This window comes from Limulus polyphemus, unplaced genomic scaffold, assembly GCF_000517525.1.
Source record: "Limulus polyphemus unplaced genomic scaffold, Limulus_polyphemus-2.1.2 Scaffold2539, whole genome shotgun sequence".
NCBI classification, from domain to species: Eukaryota; Metazoa; Arthropoda; class Merostomata; order Xiphosura; family Limulidae; genus Limulus; species Limulus polyphemus.
In genome coordinates this window covers 23,852-29,110 of record NW_013668149.1, presented here as the reverse complement: position 1 = coordinate 29,110, position 5,259 = coordinate 23,852, and the positions used below count along the sequence as shown (strand labels likewise).

The window sequence follows — 5,259 nt, the reverse complement described above, 5'->3', positions numbered from 1 at the left end:
GCAGAACATATTGGTTTAGAAATCTGTGGCGTTCTAAGGGATTACAGAACACACTGGTTTAGAAACCTGTGACGTTCTAATATATTGCAGAACACAGTGGTTTAGAAACCTGTGGCGTTCTAAGGGATTACAGAACACACTGGTTTAGAAACCTGTGACGTTCTAATAGATTGCAGAACATAGTGGTTTAGAAACCTGTGGCGTTCTAAGGGATTACAGAACACACTGGTTTAGAAACCTCTGACGTTCTAATGGATTACAGAACATACTGGTTCTGCACCCAAGCATGTTTCCATGGATTGTTGTTCACATTAACCTGATTTATTATAATGGATTACATACAGATGCGTACACTGAGTTTGTTATGTACCAGAAAATTAGTTGCACCCTCACGGATACAAATAAGCAGGGATCTAGGGATCCAAGTGGACCATGAAATCTGGATGGTTTTAAGGTACTGTACAGTGAGATCTGAGGATCTATTTCACAATATACACAAATGAAAATAATGTTTTTACCTATACGATTCTGAATCGTTCAAGAAAGTACTAAAGACGAAAACAAGAAATAAAATATTGCAGATAAAATAAAATGTTTTCTTTCTATAAAAAAAAAACAACTAACATATTATCGTTCCTTAAAACTGTCAACAACTAGTTTATAGTAATTTCAGTCTTACAACTTGTAAATATGAAGTACTGATTAACTCCGGCACATAAAATGCACATGTCACAAAATTTAAATATACTGTCATGAACGTGGAATGTAATAAATCATACGTCACCAAACGTTACTTTTTGACAATAGCTTAAATTAATTATATATATAAAAAATCATTTGTTGATTATCGAGGCACTACCTTAGGAGGGAAGAGTTTAGGGTTGATAAGAAGTTTTCCATTGGTTAAAAATGGAAATAGACTACTATCTCAGCCACTGATGATTCCGAGAAACACGCGCATGGCAAGAGTAACGTAAACAAGACTTTCATATTTTCAAGATCAACTGGGGAAGTGGGAATATGCTAACTCAGCATTCAAACAATGGAACAATTTTGGAAAGAGGTATAAAAGTTTTGGTAGAGCACTATTGACGCTATGCCCCTGATTATAAAATACGCTTGACAAAAGGGTGAAACTATAGGTACTTCAAGAAATTTTACAGAATGTGTTCCACTTGCTGTCCTTGTAATTCGAAACAAGTTTGGATTAATAGCAGGATAAACTCAACATTTTCCTGCTTTGACAGCACCATAATCAGTCACGTATCTGAAATTAATAAAATCTGCAAATCACATATGGTTCCAGACTTTTCGGACACTCTGTAGAAAGTTTTTCTTTGTATATGTAAAGTGTCTAGAATCATTTGTTAAATATTTTATGCAAACAGTAAAAAAATCAGTAGACCAAGAGTGTCTTGGTCAATTTCTAAACTTGTTCATTATCGAGTGTTGTATTGTATGCACACATATAAATAAATAAATACAAAAACATGTGTATCATGGGAATCTACATAGTTCCAGTATGGTACCCATACGACATTCACATAATGAGCAAAGAAAAATATATAGTACCAGTATAACTTCCATATTTCCCCAGTGGGTCAGATGCATGTTTATGGACTTACAACGCTAAAATCCAGGATTCGATTCCCTGTGGTAGACAGAGTGCAGAGAGCCTAGTGTGTAGATTTACGCTAAAACAAACATATAACTCCCACAGGACGTTGATATGATAAGCAAAGAAAAACGCGCCACCTGGGATATCCATTGTATTATATTTTCCCAATGTCGAAAACTGTGTAATGTCTCCCTATGTACCTTTCTCAACGTTTATTAAGAATAAGAGCATGAATGATAACGATATTATATCCGTTAAGACGTACCAGCCATCATACTGTATGGCGATACGGATGCCTTGCGTTATCAGTTTCAGTGGAAAATAAAAAACTGTACCTTAAGAACAAAATAAAGAATAATAAAAAAACTTTTACGTGCTTTTTCTATGAGCTTTTTATATGCCTTGTTTCTGTCATCACCTCTATAAAACACCTAAAATAAATATTGGTAAAACTTCACTAAAGTTCTATCAAAACGTCCTTGAATTCAAAATGATTTAAGCAGTAGATAAAGTGAATCACTCCCTGGTCTAAAAAAACACGAGGATAAAACAGGAACTTAAAGAAACAAAAGGAAAGTAGAAACATCAGTTCTATGTGTCAAGTTGTTTGCTACACAAAAACAGATCAAAAACAGTAATTATGCTAAGCCAAACGAATGTTTGTTTTGTTTTTTGTTTGTAGTTAATCACAAAGTTACACAAAGGGCTATCTGTGCTCTGCTCATCACGGGTATCTAAACCCGGATTCTAGTATTGTAAGTCCGCAGACATACCGCTGAGCCACTGGGGGCGTCAAACGAATGAAACATGACATTGTTCGTAAAGTGGGATTGTGAAACTCCTCCGGTAAAATAATAACACAGGCCAGCGATGGTTTTATTGTCTTGAAAATTTTACAGTAATTCCTGTACGCTGAATCCGAAAATGATATCCATTTTCTCCATAACGTACAGATTTTTCACAAAATGTTATATGTACTTTTACATAAGTGAATCATTTTCATTGAAATCGGGTCACATTTTCTTATGATTAAAATATTGACAACCGATGGCTATAGATTTCTTTAGACCAATCGCGACGTGAGGGTCTTATAGATCGTTCTAGAATCCGCGAGAAACACACCGCTAGTATATAAACGGTTAACAGGCCACATGACGTGCCATTTCTGGATATTATTTGTTTGTGAGTACATTTTAATACATATTTTTTTTTTCAATATTATAGCAACAAGAGGTTGTTTAAATGACCCAAACATATTCTGTAATATTTGTACTAAATTTGATCTAAGTAAGAGTTGTTTTTTCTTCCCGGTTTGTAAAATATCCTTACGTGATACAAAAAAATAAATATTATTTTTGAAGTCTGCGTAGCTGAATTAAGGAAAATCCATTATTAAAACCAATACAACTTTTACGAAGTTTAAATTCGCAGGCCTGTATAATTAATATCATTAATCGCAAGCTAGACTCTTGTTGTCATCGTAACCTATAGTGTTAACGAAATACGCTGGGTGTGTTATTTATTTCACACCTGTGTTCATGAATTAAACATAGAGAGAAGCTGGTGCTTTGTTGCTGTTATTTTTATCGTATTTTTCTGAAAATCGAATACGGACACTATATTTTGCGTTCAGTTTTCAAAAGTAACCTTTTCTTAACGTCACTCGAGCTCACGCCCGTCCAGGTGTTCTGAATTACACACACACACACAGAATTACAGAGCACGTGTTCCGAAATTGGGGAGTTCAAAACGTTTAAAGGCCTTTGGAGTTAACTGTTAATATCATACCTTCGCTGCTGAGCAACTCTTCCGACATTCCTTCCTATTCTTCATTCTTTGGTGATTTTCTGAAACTAAAAGAGAGAGAAAATGTGGAACCATCATTAGAAAAAAGTAAGAACAAAAAATAAATAAAAAAACTCCTCGATAGCATTGTTATTATTTGACAATGTAAAGTCTTTCACCCGAAAAACCAGTCTATTCAATAAGAGCTGGAAATTTAATTGTAATGGATTGTATTGATACTTAAATACACACACATACAATCAAACAATTTTACTTTGGGACTTTCTTGTCTTTCACAACATATGTAAATTACCAATCTACATTTCAAGTACTTCTTTAATTACCGCACAAACAATTAAATAAACCGGAAAATACACTCACAGACGTTACTGTACGACGAGGTAGATTTTTTTTTTAATTTCGCGCAAAGCTACACGAGGGCTATCTGCGCTAGCCGTCCCTAATTTAGCAGTGTAAGACTAGAGGGAAGCCAACTAGTCATCACCACCCACCGCCAACTCTTGGGCTACTCTTTTACCAACGAGTAGTGGGATTGACCGTCACATTATAACGCCCCCACGGCTGAAAGGGCGAGCATGTTTGGTGTGACGGGGATTCGAACCCGCGACCCTCAGATTGCGAGTCGAGCGCCTTATCCATCTAGCCATGCCGGGCCTGACGAGGTAGATGGATTTCACTTAGCATCGTTTCCAAACGTTTTAGTATAATAAAACAATATCAATTTTACATTTGTTCAAAAGACAAAACTCATCAAAATATGATCTTTGCATTTCAACCCAAAACCGAATTTTTATCACTTTTCAAGTTTTCAAAACTAGAGACTGATTTGTCTTTTTGTTTTTAATAATCAAAATTGGAACCATACATAACTTCATAAGAAGCAAATCTGAACAAATTGGGTAATTATTTTCCAACATCTCGAAATGAATCCAGAGATACAAGCGATGAGTATATGTCTTTGCTAATATCTTTCTAATACTAATGCTTGTAAATGTACTGGATGTCCATAAATTACTGAAGTACATTATTAATTGAACTAACGTAAAAGCCCGTCAAAAATGGCGGGAAACCATTGGAAACTAAAATTCTTCCGTATAAAACAGGCAACCAAAAGAGGACGTATCATATGAGAAAAAGTGGAATTGGACTCGTGTAACTCACGACATTCGGTGAAATCAAGCGTGACCGACCGACATTTGGCTTTTATATGCACTGATGATAGAATATGAACTACATAAGATAAAGAATTGTGGTTTGTAGCATAATGAAGGTTAACACCTTAGGTTTGCCCATGGCCAGTGGTGTCATTATTATACCTCAACATGGGCAAACCCATATTGGCACCGTTATTACAGTTCGAAGTGGACGATGTTCATAGCCGTATCCTGTACTTTTTCTTCCTTCACATATCCCCGATCTGAACTAGTGGGAAAAAACTTCGACACCAGTCTCCCGCGTGCCACAAACCCCAACTGTTCATCTGATATGTTCCTTATTCTATCCAACTAAAAAAGTGGTTGATCATTTATGGACACTCTTTACAATGAGAGGGAATTCCAAAGACAATTTCATAGAACTTCATTCTTTGAATTCTTGCAGCGTAGGAACAGAAACAATTGAAAATGTATCAGCGTTTAATGCTTTCGTATAGTTATTATTACTTTTATATGAAATAAATTCAAAATTGACATTATATAATACCAGTTCTACGAATATTTAACGCGAAGAAAGATAATCAAAAATTTAACTTTTTTTAGTTATTAAAAGTAATAATAGGCTTGAAAATCTGTAGGCGAATTTAATAAATATTTATTCAGTATAACATATACACCTGG

At 35.0% G+C, this 5,259-nt stretch overlaps 1 long non-coding RNA gene across 1 annotated transcript in view; it reads right to left on the bottom strand.

The window, feature by feature from the left end:
* The window catches only part of LOC111087730, a 39,978-nt gene that overhangs the window by 21,327 nt on the left and 13,392 nt on the right, over window positions 1–5,259 (bottom strand). The window contains exon 2 of the long non-coding RNA XR_002612382.1: window positions 3,407–3,471. This is a non-coding gene — a long non-coding RNA (uncharacterized LOC111087730). The remainder of the gene's footprint in view (window positions 1–3,406; window positions 3,472–5,259) is intronic.